The sequence below is a fragment of the Staurois parvus genome, unplaced genomic scaffold (genome assembly GCF_062004578.1).
Source record: "Staurois parvus isolate SC_StPar_1 unplaced genomic scaffold, SC_StPar_1.0 ptg001352l, whole genome shotgun sequence".
In the NCBI taxonomy this organism is placed as follows: domain Eukaryota; kingdom Metazoa; phylum Chordata; class Amphibia; order Anura; family Ranidae; genus Staurois; species Staurois parvus.
This window is the reverse complement of record NW_028319148.1, coordinates 422,749-437,963: the sequence shown is the minus strand read 5'-3', so window position 1 is coordinate 437,963 and position 15,215 is coordinate 422,749. Positions and strand designations below refer to the sequence as shown.

At 51.8% G+C, this 15,215-nt stretch overlaps 18 non-coding genes across 18 annotated transcripts; 9 read left to right on the top strand and 9 right to left on the bottom strand.

Annotated features, from left to right (window-relative positions):
• Window positions 1–1,228: 1,228 nt before the first annotated feature.
• On the bottom strand, window positions 1,229–1,301 carry TRNAW-CCA (transfer RNA tryptophan (anticodon CCA)). The gene has a single exon. It is a non-coding gene; the product is annotated as a tRNA-Trp (tRNA).
• A 124-nt stretch (window positions 1,302–1,425) lies between these two features.
• Window positions 1,426–1,499, top strand: TRNAI-AAU (transfer RNA isoleucine (anticodon AAU)). The gene has a single exon. It is a non-coding gene; the product is annotated as a tRNA-Ile (tRNA).
• Window positions 1,500–2,937: 1,438 nt separating this feature from the next.
• On the bottom strand, window positions 2,938–3,009 carry TRNAW-CCA (transfer RNA tryptophan (anticodon CCA)). The gene has a single exon. It is a non-coding gene; the product is annotated as a tRNA-Trp (tRNA).
• Window positions 3,010–3,134: 125 nt separating this feature from the next.
• TRNAI-AAU (transfer RNA isoleucine (anticodon AAU)) lies at window positions 3,135–3,208 on the top strand. The gene has a single exon. It is a non-coding gene; the product is annotated as a tRNA-Ile (tRNA).
• Window positions 3,209–4,646: 1,438 nt separating this feature from the next.
• TRNAW-CCA (transfer RNA tryptophan (anticodon CCA)) lies at window positions 4,647–4,718 on the bottom strand. Its single transcript has one exon. It is a non-coding gene; the product is annotated as a tRNA-Trp (tRNA).
• A 125-nt stretch (window positions 4,719–4,843) lies between these two features.
• On the top strand, window positions 4,844–4,917 carry TRNAI-AAU (transfer RNA isoleucine (anticodon AAU)). The gene has a single exon. It is a non-coding gene; the product is annotated as a tRNA-Ile (tRNA).
• A 1,438-nt stretch (window positions 4,918–6,355) lies between these two features.
• Window positions 6,356–6,427, bottom strand: TRNAW-CCA (transfer RNA tryptophan (anticodon CCA)). The gene has a single exon. It is a non-coding gene; the product is annotated as a tRNA-Trp (tRNA).
• A 125-nt stretch (window positions 6,428–6,552) lies between these two features.
• Window positions 6,553–6,626, top strand: TRNAI-AAU (transfer RNA isoleucine (anticodon AAU)). Its single transcript has one exon. It is a non-coding gene; the product is annotated as a tRNA-Ile (tRNA).
• Window positions 6,627–8,064: 1,438 nt separating this feature from the next.
• TRNAW-CCA (transfer RNA tryptophan (anticodon CCA)) lies at window positions 8,065–8,136 on the bottom strand. The gene has a single exon. It is a non-coding gene; the product is annotated as a tRNA-Trp (tRNA).
• A 125-nt stretch (window positions 8,137–8,261) lies between these two features.
• TRNAI-AAU (transfer RNA isoleucine (anticodon AAU)) lies at window positions 8,262–8,335 on the top strand. The gene has a single exon. It is a non-coding gene; the product is annotated as a tRNA-Ile (tRNA).
• Window positions 8,336–9,773: 1,438 nt separating this feature from the next.
• Window positions 9,774–9,845, bottom strand: TRNAW-CCA (transfer RNA tryptophan (anticodon CCA)). Its single transcript has one exon. It is a non-coding gene; the product is annotated as a tRNA-Trp (tRNA).
• A 124-nt stretch (window positions 9,846–9,969) lies between these two features.
• Window positions 9,970–10,043, top strand: TRNAI-AAU (transfer RNA isoleucine (anticodon AAU)). Its single transcript has one exon. It is a non-coding gene; the product is annotated as a tRNA-Ile (tRNA).
• A 1,438-nt stretch (window positions 10,044–11,481) lies between these two features.
• TRNAW-CCA (transfer RNA tryptophan (anticodon CCA)) lies at window positions 11,482–11,553 on the bottom strand. The gene has a single exon. It is a non-coding gene; the product is annotated as a tRNA-Trp (tRNA).
• Window positions 11,554–11,677: 124 nt separating this feature from the next.
• TRNAI-AAU (transfer RNA isoleucine (anticodon AAU)) lies at window positions 11,678–11,751 on the top strand. The gene has a single exon. It is a non-coding gene; the product is annotated as a tRNA-Ile (tRNA).
• Window positions 11,752–13,189: 1,438 nt separating this feature from the next.
• TRNAW-CCA (transfer RNA tryptophan (anticodon CCA)) lies at window positions 13,190–13,261 on the bottom strand. The gene has a single exon. It is a non-coding gene; the product is annotated as a tRNA-Trp (tRNA).
• Window positions 13,262–13,386: 125 nt separating this feature from the next.
• On the top strand, window positions 13,387–13,460 carry TRNAI-AAU (transfer RNA isoleucine (anticodon AAU)). Its single transcript has one exon. It is a non-coding gene; the product is annotated as a tRNA-Ile (tRNA).
• Window positions 13,461–14,898: 1,438 nt separating this feature from the next.
• Window positions 14,899–14,970, bottom strand: TRNAW-CCA (transfer RNA tryptophan (anticodon CCA)). The gene has a single exon. It is a non-coding gene; the product is annotated as a tRNA-Trp (tRNA).
• Window positions 14,971–15,095: 125 nt separating this feature from the next.
• On the top strand, window positions 15,096–15,169 carry TRNAI-AAU (transfer RNA isoleucine (anticodon AAU)). Its single transcript has one exon. It is a non-coding gene; the product is annotated as a tRNA-Ile (tRNA).
• Window positions 15,170–15,215: the final 46 nt, after the last annotated feature.

Here is a 15,215-nt window from a genome sequence, read left to right as displayed (position 1 = left end):
ACTTCAAACTTGTCCGTCTACTGTCAGCGCTCAAACGTTTCACCCGGCAGCAGGCTCCCAAAGCACACAGAGAGCAGGAGAGAGAACCCTGAGCACCAGTCAACTGGCATATACAAAAGCCCACGGACAGCTAAGATTCATACTCAGGTCTGGCTACAAGGTAACATGGGCACCTAGGACTGTTAGCTTTCTCCCACCCAAAACTTTGCAATGCCTCAAGGCTCCAAGATCCACAACAATACCTGTTTCAGGTTCTCAGATAACAAAAAGACAGTTTACTCCACATCAGCCGCCACAAGCCCTTGAGGCCCTCAGCATGCATATGTCAGCACCCTAGGGAAAACCTATCATCCGTCCATGGTTCTGCCAGCCAGTGCCTCGCATAGCCTTCCCCTGTGCTCAGGCCTTTGGGAGGGAGCCTAGTTTTCCAGCACGTCACAGTCCATCCAGCATTCCCTTGCTAGCTCCCTGGCCCGTGTTCTACATAAAATGGAAAGCCTTGCAAAGCCAGAAAGCGCCTTGTGACCCTTTCATTGCTCCCTTCCTTCTGAGCCCTCCACCGTACTGGAGAATGGGAGGCGTTTGGCCAAAAGGTCATACCTCAAGGACTCTGGTGCCAATTTGTGGCCAGAGTCTCCCTTTCCACTATTGAATGGTTCCTCCCTGCAGGAGTTAGAGCCTGGATGGAGTATGCTTCTTGATGTTCTTCCCCATTCATTTCCTGGGACAAGGCTGCTCCCAGGCCCATATCGAAGCTGTTGGTCTCGAGGTGAAATTGTCGACTAAATTTGGGGGTGGGCAACACTGGTCGTTTACACTATACTAACTTAAGCTGTTGAAAAGCTCTCTGTGCCTTTTCATTGCATTTGAAGGTGGTGTACCTGGCCCCTTTGCTTAGAAGCATAAATGGAGCTGCAATTGCAGCAGAGTTCATCCCAAAGCTCCCATAGCGTGGTCCAGTTGTTAGGGTGGCTGTGTTTGTTTTTATTGGTAACCTTGTCGCGAGGCAGGTTGTAATTGCTTGATTGTTGCCTATGAGAGGCTTTGTGAGCCTGCGTCCAACGGTGTGACCCAGATCTCCAGCTTCCTCCAGGCCAGTGGGCAAGCTATAAGGGAATGTGCGCGAGGGTGATCTGGAGGTGAGTGTCCCCTGGGTCGGCCGGCAGTAGCCCAAGACGTGTAAAGACCCTGTGAAAGTGGGCTAAGCAGACGGCCATGAAAATCAACATGACCCCCGACGTGATTTGAACACGCAACCTTCTGATCTGGAGTCAGACGCGCTACCGTTGCACCACGAGGTCTCTGACATGGGTCGGGGACATTTTTGCCTGCTCTTGTGTCATTGCTTCTGTGGCTGCCCAAAGAATTCCTCACAGCCCAGATAGTCCTGTGCCAGCTTTAGCGGGCCCACCCTCAGCAAGCTTGGGCCGGTTAGCTCAGTTGGTTAGAGCGTGGTGCTAATAACGCCAAGGTCACGGGTTCGATCCCCGTACGGGCCAGTCTGCTTTTCTTTCAATAGCATCCCACTAAGGTGGCTTTCCATGCCCATCCGCGCTTGGCCTTCTTTTCTACAACCTATTAAACACACAGCAATAATGACTCTTTTGCTAAGGACGCCAATGAATTACGTCTGAGCCACTGGCTAAACTCGGGTCACTCCTTGACTAACAGGGTCTCCCCGAATGGGATCCCCAAAACAAACAGGCAGCACTTCAAACTTGTCCGTCTACTGTCAGCGCTCAAACGTTTCACCCGGCAGCAGGCTCCCAAAGCACACAGAGAGCAGGAGAGAGAACCCTGAGCACCAGTCAACTGGCATATACAAAAGCCCACGGACAGCTAAGATTCATACTCAGGTCTGGCTACAAGGTAACATGGGCACCTAGGACTGTTAGCTTTCTCCCACCCAAAACTTTGCAATGCCTCAAGGCTCCAAGATCCACAACAATACCTGTTTCAGGTTCTCAGATAACAAAAAGACAGTTTACTCCACATCAGCCGCCACAAGCCCTTGAGGCCCTCAGCATGCATATGTCAGCACCCTAGGGAAAACCTATCATCCGTCCATGGTTCTGCCAGCCAGTGCCTCGCATAGCCTTCCCCTGTGCTCAGACCTTTGGGAGGGAGCCTAGTTTTCCAGCACGTCACAGTCCATCCAGCATTCCCTTGCTAGCTCCCTGGCCCGTGTTCTACATAAAATGGAAAGCCTTGCAAAGCCAGAAAGCGCCTTGTGACCCTTTCATTGCTCCCTTCCTTCTGAGCCCTCCACCGTACTGGAGAATGGGAGGCGTTTGGCCAAAAGGTCATACCTCAAGGACTCTGGTGCCAATTTGTGGCCAGAGTCTCCCTTTCCACTATTGAATGGTTCCTCCCTGCAGGAGTTAGAGCCTGGATGGAGTATGCTTCTTGATGTTCTTCCCCATTCATTTCCTGGGACAAGGCTGCTCCCAGGCCCATATCGAAGGTGTTGGTCTCGAGGTGAAATTGTCGACTAAATTTGGGGGTGGGCAACACTGGTCGTTTACACTATACTAACTTAAGCTGTTGAAAAGCTCTCTGTGCCTTTTCATTGCATTTGAAGGTGGTGTACCTGGCCCCTTTGCTTAGAAGCATAAATGGAGCTGCAATTGCAGCAGAGTTCATCCCAAAGCTCCCATAGCGTGGTCCAGTTGTTAGGGTGGCTGTGTTTGTTTTTATTGGTAACCTTGTCGCGAGGCAGGTTGTAATTGCTTGATTGTTGCCTATGAGAGGCTTTGTGAGCCTGCGTCCAACGGTGTGACCCAGATCTCCAGCTTCCTCCAGGCCAGTGGGCAAGCTATAAGGGAATGTGCGCGAGGGTGATCTGGAGGTGGGTGTCCCCTGGGTCGGCCGGCAGTAGCCCAAGACGTGTAAAGACCCTGTGAAAGTGGGCTAAGCAGACGGCCATGAAAATCAACATGACCCCGACGTGATTTGAACACGCAACCTTCTGATCTGGAGTCAGACGCGCTACCGTTGCGCCACGAGGTCTCTGACATGCCTCGGGGGCATTTTTTGCCTGCTCTTGTGTCATTGCTTCTGTGGCTGCCCAAAGAATTCCTCACAGCCCAGATAGTCCTGTGCCAGCTTTAGCGGGCCCACCCTCAGCAAGCTTGGGCCGGTTAGCTCAGTTGGTTAGAGCGTGGTGCTAATAACGCCAAGGTCGGGGGTTCGATCCCCGTACGGGCCAGTCTGCTTTTCTTTCAATAGCATCCCACTAAGGTGGCTTTCCATGCCCATCCGCGCTTGGCCTTCTTTTCTACAACCTATTAAACACACAGCAATAATGACTCTTTTGCTAAGGACGCCAATGAATTACGTCTGAGCCACTGGCTAAACTCGGGTCACTCCTTGACTAACAGGGTCTCCCCGAATGGGATCCCCAAAACAAACAGGCAGCACTTCAAACTTGTCCGTCTACTGTCAGCGCTCAAACGTTTCACCCGGCAGCAGGCTCCCAAAGCACACAGAGAGCAGGAGAGAGAACCCTGAGCACCAGTCAACTGGCATATACAAAAGCCCACGGACAGCTAAGATTCATACTCAGGTCTGGCTACAAGGTAACATGGGCACCTAGGACTGTTAGCTTTCTCCCACCCAAAACTTTGCAATGCCTCAAGGCTCCAAGATCCACAACAATACCTGTTTCAGGTTCTCAGATAACAAAAAGACAGTTTACTCCACATCAGCCGCCACAAGCCCTTGAGGCCCTCAGCATGCATATGTCAGCACCCTAGGGAAAACCTATCATCCGTCCATGGTTCTGCCAGCCAGTGCCTCGCATAGCCTTCCCCTGTGCTCAGGCCTTTGGGAGGGAGCCTAGTTTTCCAGCACGTCACAGTCCATCCAGCATTCCCTTGCTAGCTCCCTGGCCCGTGTTCTACATAAAATGGAAAGCCTTGCAAAGCCAGAAAGCGCCTTGTGACCCTTTCATTGCTCCCTTCCTTCTGAGCCCTCCACCGTACTGGAGAATGGGAGGCGTTTGGCCAAAAGGTCATACCTCAAGGACTCTGGTGCCAATTTGTGGCCAGAGTCTCCCTTTCCACTATTGAATGGTTCCTCCCTGCAGGAGTTAGAGCCTGGATGGAGTATGCTTCTTGATGTTCTTCCCCATTCATTTCCTGGGACAAGGCTGCTCCCAGGCCCATATCGAAGGTGTTGGTCTCGAGGTGAAATTGTCGACTAAATTTGGGGGTGGGCAACACTGGTCGTTTACACTATACTAACTTAAGCTGTTGAAAAGCTCTCTGTGCCTTTTCATTGCATTTGAAGGTGGTGTACCTGGCCCCTTTGCTTAGAAGCATAAATGGAGCTGCAATTGCAGCAGAGTTCATCCCAAAGCTCCCATAGCGTGGTCCAGTTGTTAGGGTGGCTGTGTTTGTTTTTATTGGTAACCTTGTCGCGAGGCAGGTTGTAATTGCTTGATTGTTGCCTATGAGAGGCTTTGTGAGCCTGCGTCCAACGGTGTGACCCAGATCTCCAGCTTCCTCCAGGCCAGTGGGCAAGCTATAAGGGAATGTGCGCGAGGGTGATCTGGAGGTGGGTGTCCCCTTGGTCGGCCGGCAGCAGCCCAAGACGTGTAAAGACCCTGTGAAAGTGGGCTAAGCAGACGGCCATGAAAATCAACATGACCCCGACGTGATTTGAACACGCAACCTTCTGATCTGGAGTCAGACGCGCTACCGTTGCGCCACGAGGTCTCTGACATGCCACAGGGGCATTTTTTGGCTGCTCTTGTGTCATTGCTTCTGTGGCTGCCCAAAGAATTCCTCACAGCCCAGATAGTCCTGTGCCAGCTTTAGCGGGCCCACCATCAGCAAGCTTGGGCCGGTTAGCTCAGTTGGTTAGAGCGTGGTGCTAATAACGCCAAGGTCGTGGGTTTGATCCCCGTACGGGCCAGTCTGCTTTTCTTTCAATAGCATCCCACTAAGGTGGCTTTCCATGCCCATCCGTGCTTGGCCTTCTTTTCTACAACCTATTAAACACACAGCAATAATGACTCTTTTGCTAAGGACGCCAATGAATTACGTCTGAGCCACTGGCTAAACTCGGGTCACTCCTTGACTAACAGGGTCTCCCCAAATGGGATCCCCAAAACAAACAGGCAGCACTTCAAACTTGTCCGTCTACTGTCAGCGCTCAAACGTTTCACCCAGCAGCAAGCTCCCAAAGCACACAGAGAGCAGGAGAGAGAACCCTGAGCACCAGTCAACTGGCATATACAAAAGCCCACGGACAGCTAAGATTCATACTCAGGTCTGGCTACAAGGTAACATGGGCACCTAGGACTGTTAGCTTTCTCCCACCCAAAACTTTGCAATGCCTCAAGGCTCCAAGATCCACAACAATACCTTTTTCAGGTTCTCAGATAACAAAAAGACAGTTTACTCCACATCAACCGCCACAAGCCCTTGAGGCCCTCAGCATGCATATGTCAGCACCCTAGGGAAAACCTATCATCCGTCCATGGTTCTGCCAGCCAGTGGCTCGCATAGCCTTCCCCTGTGCTCAGGCCTTTGGGAGGGAGCCTAGTTTTCCAGCACGTCACAGTCCATCCAGCATTCCCTTGCTAGCTCCCTGGCCCGTGTTCTACATAAAATGGAAAGCCTTGCAAAGCCAGAAAGCGCCTTGTGACCCTTTCATTGCTCCCTTCCTTCTGAGCCCTCCACCGTACTGGAGAATGGGAGGCGTTTGGCCAAAAGGTCATACCTCAAGGACTCTGGTGCCAATTTGTGGCCAGAGTCTCCCTTTCCACTATTGAATGGTTCCTCCCTGCAGGAGTTAGAGCCTGGATGGAGTATGCTTCTTGATGTTCTTCCCCATTCATTTCCTGGGACAAGGCTGCTCCCAGGCCCATATCGAAGGTGTTGGTCTCGAGGTGAAATTGTCGACTAAATTTGGGGGTGGGCAACACTGGTCGTTTACACTATACTAACTTAAGCTGTTGAAAAGCTCTCTGTGCCTTTTCATTGCATTTGAAGGTGGTGTACCTGGCCCCTTTGCTTAGAAGCATAAATGGAGCTGCAATTGCAGCAGAGTTCATCCCAAAGCTCCCATAGCGTGGTCCAGTTGTTAGGGTGGCTGTGTTTGTTTTTATTGGTAACCTTGTCGCGAGGCAGGTTGTAATTGCTTGATTGTTGCCTATGAGAGGCTTTGTGAGCCTGCGTCCAACGGTGTGACCCAGATCTCCAGCTTCCTCCAGGCCAGTGGGCAAGCTATAAGGGAATGTGCGCGAGGGTGATCTGGAGGTGAGTGTCCCCTGGGTCGGCCGGCAGTAGCCCAAGACGTGTAAAGACCCTGTGAAAGTGGGCTAAGCAGACGGCCATGAAAATCAACATGACCCCGACGTGATTTGAACACGCAACCTTCTGATCTGGAGTCAGACGCGCTACCGTTGCGCCACGAGGTCTCTGACATGCCTCGGGGGCATTTTTTGCCTGCTCTTGTGTCATTGCTTCTGTGGCTGCCCAAAGAATTCCTCACAGCCCAGATAGTCCTGTGCCAGCTTTAGCGGGCCCACCCTCAGCAAGCTTGGGCCGGTTAGCTCAGTTGGTTAGAGCGTGGTGCTAATAACGCCAAGGTCGCGGGTTCGATCCCCGTACGGGCCAGTCTGCTTTTCTTTCAATAGCATCCCACTAAGGTGGCTTTCCATGCCCATCCGCGCTTGGCCTTCTTTTCTACAACCTATTAAACACACAGCAATAATGACTCTTTTGCTAAGGACGCCAATGAATTACGTCTGAGCCACTGGCAAAACTCGGGTCACTCCTTGACTAACAGGGTCTCCCCAAATGGGATCCCCAAAACAAACAGGCAGCACTTCAAACTTGTCCGTCTACTGTCAGCGCTCAAACGTTTCACCCGGCAGCAGGCTCCCAAAGCACACAGAGAGCAGGAGAGAGAACCCTGAGCACCAGTCAACTGGCATATACAAAAGCCCACGGACAGCTAAGATTCATACTCAGGTCTGGCTACAAGGTAACATGGGCACATAGGACTGTTAGCTTTCTCCCACCCAAAACTTTGCAATGCCTCAGCTCTCCAAGATCCACAACAATACCTGTTTCAGGTTCTCAGATAACAAAAAGACAGTTTACTCCACATCAGCCGCCACAAGCCCTTGAGGCCCTCAGCATGCATATGTCAGCACCCTAGGGAAAACCTATCATCCGTCCATGGTTCTGCCAGTCAGTGCCTCGCATAGCCTTCCCCTGTGCTCAGACCTTTGGGAGGGAGCCTAGTTTTCCAGCACGTCACAGTCCATCCAGCATTCCCTTGCTAGCTCCCTGGCCCGTGTTCTACATAAAATGGAAAGCCTTGCAAAGCCAGAAAGCGCCTTGTGACCCTTTCATTGCTCCCTTCCTTCTGAGCCCTCCACCGTACTGGAGAATGGGAGGCGTTTGGCCAAAAGGTCATACCTCAAGGACTCTGGTGCCAATTTGTGGCCAGAGTCTCCCTTTCCACTATTGAATGGTTCCTCCCTGCAGGAGTTAGAGCCTGGATGGAGTATGCTTCTTGATGTCCTTCCCCATTCATTTCCTGGGACAAGGCTGCTCCCAGGCCCATATCAAAGGTGTTGGTCTCGAGGTGAAATTGTCGACTAAATTTGGGGGTGGGCAACACTAGTCGTTTACACTATACTAACTTAAGCTGTTGAAAAGCTCTCTGTGCCTTTTCATTGCATTTGAAGGTGGTGTACCTGGCCCCTTTGCTTAGAAGCATAAATGGAGCTGCAATTGCAGCAGAGTTCATCCCAAAGCTCCCATAGCGTGGTCCAGTTGTTAGGGTGGCTGTGTTTGTTTTTATTGGTAACCTTGTCGCGAGGCAGGTTGTAATTGCTTGATTGTTGCCTATGAGAGGCTTTGTGAGCCTGCGTCCAACGGTGTGACCCAGATCTCCAGCTTCCTCCAGGCCAGTGGGCAAGCTATAAGGGAATGTGCACGAGGGTGATCTGGAGGTGGGTGTCCCCTGGGTCGGCCGGCAGTAGCCCAAGACGTGTAAAGACCCTGTGAAAGTGGGCTAAGCAGACGGCCATGAAAATCAACATGACCCCGACGTGATTTGAACACGCAACCTTCTGATCTGGAGTCAGACGCGCTACCGTTCCGCCACGAGGTCTCTGACATGCCTCGTGGGCATTTTTTGGCTGCTCTTGTGTCATTGCTTCTGTGGCTGCCCAAAGAATTCCTCACAGCCCAGATAGTCCTGTGCCAGCTTTAGCGGGCCCCCCCTCAGCAAGCTTGGGCCGGTTAGCTCAGTTGGTTAGAGCGTGGTGCTAATAACGCCAAGGTCGCGGGTTCGATCCCCGTACGGGCCAGTCTGCTTTTCTTTCAATAGCATCCCACTAAGGTGGCTTTCCATGCCCATCCGCGCTTGGCCTTCTTTTCTACAACTTATTAAACACACAGCAATAATGACTCTTTTGCTAAGGACGCCAATGAATTACGTCTGAGCCACTGGCTAAACTCGGGTCACTCCTTGACTAACAGGGTCTCCCCGAATGGGATCCCCAAAACAAACAGGCAGCACTTCAAACTTGTCCGTCTACTGTCAGCGCTCAAACGTTTCACCCGGCAGCAGGCTCCCAAAGCACACAGAGAGCAGGAGAGAGAACCCTGAGCACCAGTCAACTGGCATATACAAAAGCCCACGGACAGCTAAGATTCATACTCAGGTCTGGCTACAAGGTAACATGGGCACCTAGGACTGTTAGCTTTCTCCCACCCAAAACTTTGCAATGCCTCAAGGCTCCAAGATCCACAACAATACCTGTTTCAGGTTCTCAGATAACAAAAAGACAGTTTACTCCACATCAGCCGCCACAAGCCCTTGAGTCCCTCAGCATGCATATGTCAGCACCCTAGGGAAAACCTATCATCCGTCCATGGTTCTGCCAGCCAGTGCCTCGCATAGCCTTCCCCTGTGCTCAGGCCTTTGGGAGGGAGCCTAGTTTTCCAGCACGTCACAGTCCATCCAGCATTCCCTTGCTAGCTCCCTGGCCCGTGTTCTACATAAAATGGAAAGCCTTGCAAAGCCAGAAAGCGCCTTGTGACCCTTTCATTGCTCCCTTCCTTCTGAGCCCTCCACCGTACTGGAGAATGGGAGGCGTTTGGCCAAAAGGTCATACCTCAAGGACTCTGGTGCCAATTTGTGGCCAGAGTCTCCCTTTCCACTATTGAATGGTTCCTCCCTGCAGGAGTTAGAGCCTGGATGGAGTATGCTTCTTGATGTTCTTCCCCATTCATTTCCTGGGACAAGGCTGCTCCCAGGCCCATATCGAAGGTGTTGGTCTCGAGGTGAAATTGTCGACTAAATTTGGGGGTGGGCAACACTGGTCGTTTACACTATACTAACTTAAGCTGTTGAAAAGCTCTCTGTGCCTTTTCATTGCATTTGAAGGTGGTGTACCTGGCCCCTTTGCTTAGAAGCATAAATGGAGCTGCAATTGCAGCAGAGTTCATCCCAAAGCTCCCATAGCGTGGTCCAGTTGTTAGGGTGGCTGTGTTTGTTTTTATTGGTAACCTTGTCGCGAGGCAGGTTGTAATTGCTTGATTGTTGCCTATGAGAGGCTTTGTGAGCCTGCGTCCAACGGTGTGACCCAGATCTCCAGCTTCCTCCAGGCCAGTGGGCAAGCTATAAGGGAATGTGCGCGAGGGTGATCTGGAGGTGGGTGTCCCCTGGGTCGGCCAGCAGTAGCCCAAGACGTGTAAAGACCCTGTGAAAGTGGGCTAAGCAGACGGCCATGAAAATCAACATGACCCCGACGTGATTTGAACACGCAACCTTCTGATCTGGAGTCAGACGCGCTACCGTTGCGCCACGAGGTCTCTGACATGCCTCGGGGACATTTTTGCCTGCTCTTGTGTCATTGCTTCTGTGGCTGCCCAAAGAATTCCTCACAGCCCAGATAGTCCTGTGCCAGCTTTAGCGGGCCCACCCTCAGCAAGCTTGGGCCGGTTAGCTCAGTTGGTTAGAGCGTGGTGCTAATAACGCCAAGGTCGCGGGTTCGATCCCCGTACGGGCCAGTCTGCTTTTCTTTCAATAGCATCCCACTAAGGTGGCTTTCCATGCCCATCCGCGCTTGGCCTTCTTTTCTACAACCTATTAAACACACAGCAATAATGACTCTTTTGCTAAGGACGCCAATGAATTACGTCTGAGCCACTGGCTAAACTCGGGTCACTCCTTGACTAACAGGGTCTCCCCGAATGGGATCCCCAAAACAAACAGGCAGCACTTCAAACTTGTCCGTCTACTGTCAGCGCTCAAACGTTTCACCCGACAGCAGGCTCCCAAAGCACACAGAGAGCAGGAGAGAGAACCCTGAGCACCAGTCAACTGGCATATACAAAAGCCCACAGACAGCTAAGATTCATACTCAGGTCTGGCTACAAGGTAACATGGGCACCTAGGACTGTTAGCTTTCTCCCACCCAAAACTTTGCAATGCCTCAAGGCTCCAAGATCCACAACAATACCTGTTTCAGGTTCTCAGATAACAAAAAGACAGTTTACTCCACATCAGCCGCCACAAGCCCTTGAGGCCCTCAGCATGCATATGTCAGCACCCTAGGGAAAACCTATCATCCGTCCATGGTTCTGCCAGCCAGTGCCTCGCATAGCCTTCCCCTGTGCTCAGACCTTTGGGAGGGAGCCTAGTTTTCCAGCACGTCACAGTCCATCCAGCATTCCCTTGCTAGCTCCCTGGCCCGTGTTCTACATAAAATGGAAAGCCTTGCAAAGCCAGAAAGCGCCTTGTGACCCTTTCATTGCTCCCTTCCTTCTGAGCCCTCCACCGTACTGGAGAATGGGAGGCGTTTGGCCAAAAGGTCATACCTCAAGGACTCTGGTGCCAATTTGTGGCCAGAGTCTCCCTTTCCACTATTGAATGGTTCCTCCCTGCAGGAGTTAGAGCCTGGATGGAGTATGCTTCTTGATGTTCTTCCCCATTCATTTCCTGGGACAAGGCTGCTCCCAGGCCCATATTGAAGGTGTTGGTCTCGAGGTGAAATTGTCGACTAAATTTGGGGGTGGGCAACACTGGTCGTTTACACTATACTAACTTAAGCTGTTGAAAAGCTCTCTGTGCCTTTTCATTGCATTTGAAGGTGGTGTACCTGGCCCCTTTGCTTAGAAGCATAAATGGAGCTGCAATTGCAGCAGAGTTCATCCCAAAGCTCCCATAGCGTGGTCCAGTTGTTAGGGTGGCTGTGTTTGTTTTTATTGGTAACCTTGTCGCGAGGCAGGTTGTAATTGCTTGATTGTTGCCTATGAGAGGCTTTGTGAGCCTGCGTCCAACGGTGTGACCCAGATCTCCAGCTTCCTCCAGGCCAGTGGGCAAGCTATAAGGGAATGTGCGCGAGGGTGATCTGGAGGTGAGTGTCCCCTGGGTCGGCCGGCAGTAGCCCAAGACGTGTAAAGACCCTGTGAAAGTGGGCTAAGCAGACGGCCATGAAAATCAACATGACCCCGACGTGATTTGAACACGCAACCTTCTGATCTGGAGTCAGACGCGCTACCGTTGCGCCACGAGGTCTCTGACATGGGTCGGGGACATTTTTGCCTGCTCTTGTGTCATTGCTTCTGTGGCTGCCCAAAGAATTCCTCACAGCCCAGATAGTCCTGTGCCAGCTTTAGCGGGCCCACCCTCAGCAAGCTTGGGCCGGTTAGCTCAGTTGGTTAGAGCGTGGTGCTAATAACGCCAAGGTAGCGGGTTCGATCCCCGTACGGGCCAGTCTGCTTTTCTTTCAATAGCATCCCACTAAGGTGGCTTTCCATGCCCATCCGCGCTTGGCCTTCTTTTCTACAACCTATTAAACACACAGCAATAATGACTCTTTTGCTAAGGACGCCAATGAATTACGTCTGAGCCACTGGCTAAACTCGGGTCACTCCTTGACTAACAGGGTCTCCCCGAATGGGATCCCCAAAACAAACAGGCAGCACTTCAAACTTGTCCGTCTACTGTCAGCGCTCAAACGTTTCACCCGGCAGCAGGCTCCCAAAGCACACAGAGAGCAGGAGAGAGAACCCTGAGCACCAGTCAACTGGCATATACAAAAGCCCACGGACAGCTAAGATTCATACTCAGGTCTGGCTACAAGGTAACATGGGCACATAGGACTGTTAGCTTTCTCCCACCCAAAACTTTGCAATGCCTCAGCTCTCCAAGATCCACAACAATACCTGTTTCAGGTTCTCAGATAACAAAAAGACAGTTTACTCCACATCAGCCGCCACAAGCCCTTGAGGCCCTCAGCATGCATATGTCAGCACCCTAGGGAAAACCTATCATCCGTCCATGGTTCTGCCAGTCAGTGCCTCGCATAGCCTTCCCCTGTGCTCAGACCTTTGGGAGGGAGCCTAGTTTTCCAGCACGTCACAGTCCATCCAGCATTCCCTTGCTAGCTCCCTGGCCCGTGTTCTACATAAAATGGAAAGCCTTGCAAAGCCAGAAAGCGCCTTGTGACCCTTTCATTGCTCCCTTCCTTCTGAGCCCTCCACCGTACTGGAGAATGGGAGGCGTTTGGCCAAAAGGTCATACCTCAAGGACTCTGGTGCCAATTTGTGGCCAGAGTCTCCCTTTCCACTATTGAATGGTTCCTCCCTGCAGGAGTTAGAGCCTGGATGGAGTATGCTTCTTGATGTTCTTCCCCATTCATTTCCTGGGACAAGGCTGCTCCCAGGCCCATATCAAAGGTGTTGGTCTCGAGGTGAAATTGTCGACTAAATTTGGGGGTGGGCAACACTGGTCGTTTACACTATACTAACTTAAGCTGTTGAAAAGCTCTCTGTGCCTTTTCATTGCATTTGAAGGTGGTGTACCTGGCCCCTTTGCTTAGAAGCATAAATGGAGCTGCAATTGCAGCAGAGTTCATCCCAAAGCTCCCATAGCGTGGTCCAGTTGTTAGGGTGGCTGTGTTTGTTTTTATTGGTAACCTTGTCGCGAGGCAGGTTGTAATTGCTTGATTGTTGCCTATGAGAGGCTTTGTGAGCCTGCGTCCAACGGTGTGACCCAGATAGGAAGCTTCCTCCAGGCCAGTGGGCAAGCTATAAGGGAATGTGCGCGAGGGTGATCTGGAGGTGGGTGTCCCCTGGGTCGGCCGGCAGTAGCCCAAGACGTGTAAAGACCCTGTGAAAGTGGGCTAAGCAGACGGCCATGAAAATCAACATGACCCCGACGTGATTTGAACACGCAACCTTCTGATCTGGAGTCAGACGCGCTACCGTTCCGCCACGAGGTCTCTGACATGCCTCGTGGGCATTTTTTGGCTGCTCTTGTGTCATTGCTTCTGTGGCTGCCCAAAGAATTCCTCACAGCCCAGATAGTCCTGTGCCAGCTTTAGCGGGCCCCCCCTCAGCAAGCTTGGGCCGGTTAGCTCAGTTGGTTAGAGCGTGGTGCTAATAACGCCAAGGTCGCGGGTTCGATCCCCGTACGGGCCAGTCTGCTTTTCTTTCAATAGCATCCCACTAAGGTGGCTTTCCATGCCCATCCGCGCTTGGCCTTCTTTTCTACAACTTATTAAACACACAGCAATAATGACTCTTTTGCTATGGACGCCAATGAATTACGTCTGAGCCACTGGCTAAACTCGGGTCACTCCTTGACTAACAGGGTCTCCCCGAATGGGATCCCCAAAACAAACAGGCAGCACTTCAAACTTGTCCGTCTACTGTCAGCGCTCAAACGTTTCACCCGGCAGCAGGCTCCCAAAGCACACAGAGAGCAGGAGAGAGAACCCTGAGCACCAGTCAACTGGCATATACAAAAGCCCACGGACAGCTAAGATTCATACTCAGGTCTGGCTACAAGGTAACATGGGCACCTAGGACTGTTAGCTTTCTCCCACCCAAAACTTTGCAATGCCTCAAGGATCCAAGATCCACAACAATACCTGTTTCAGGTTCTCAGATAACAAAAAGACAGTTTACTCCACATCAGCCGCAACAAGCCCTTGAGGCCCTCAGCATGCATATGTCAGCACCCTAGGGAAAACCTATCATCCGTCCATGGTTCTGCCAGCCAGTGCCTCGCATAGCCTTCCCCTGTGCTCAGACCTTTGGGAGGGAGCCTAGTTTTCCAGCACGTCACAGTCCATCCAGCATTCCCTTGCTAGCTCCCTGGCCCGTGTTCTACATAAAATGGAAAGCCTTGCAAAGCCAGAAAGCGCCTTGTGACCCTTTCATTGCTCCCTTCCTTCTGAGCCCTCCACCGTACTGGAGAATGGGAGGCGTTTGGCCAAAAGGTCATACCTCAAGGACTCTGGTGCCAATTTGTGGCCAGAGTCTCCCTTTCCACTATTGAATGGTTCCTCCCTGCAGGAGTTAGAGCCTGGATGGAGTATGCTTCTTGATGTTCTTCCCCATTCATTTCCTGGGACAAGGCTGCTCCCAGGCCCATATCGAAGGTGTTGGTCTCGAGGTGAAATTGTCGACTAAATTTGGGGGTGGGCAACACTGGTCGTTTACACTATACTAACTTAAGCTGTTGAAAAGCTCTCTGTGCCTTTTCATTGCATTTGAAGGTGGTGTACCTGGCCCCTTTGCTTAGAAGCATAAATGGAGCTGCAATTGCAGCAGAGTTCATCCCAAAGCTCCCATAGCGTGGTCCAGTTGTTAGGGTGGCTGTGTTTGTTTTTATTGGTAACCTTGTCGCGAGGCAGGTTGTAATTGCTTGATTGTTGCCTATGAGAGGCTTTGTGAGCCTGCGTCCAACGGTGTGACCCAGATCTCCAGCTTCCTCCAGGCCAGTGGGCAAGCTATAAGGGAATGTGCGCGAGGGTGATCTGGAGGTGGGTGTCCCCTTGGTCGGCCGGCAGTAGCCCAAGACGTGTAAAGACCCTGTGAAAGTGGGCTAAGCAGACGGCCATGAAAATCAACATGACCCCGACGTGATTTGAACACGCAACCTTCTGATCTGGAGTCAGACGCGCTACCGTTGCGCCACGAGGTCTCTGACATGCCTCGGGGGCATTTTTTGCCTGCTCTTGTGTCATTGCTTCTGTGGCTGCCCAAAGAATTCCTCACAGCCCAGATAGTCCTGTGCCAGCTTTAGCGGGCCCACCCTCAGCAAGCTTGGGCCGGTTAGCTCAGTTGGTTAGAGCGTGGTGCTAATAACGCCAAGGTCGCGGGTTCGATCCCCGTACGGGCCAGTCTTCTTTTCTTTCAATAGCATCCCACTAAGGTGGCTTTCCATGC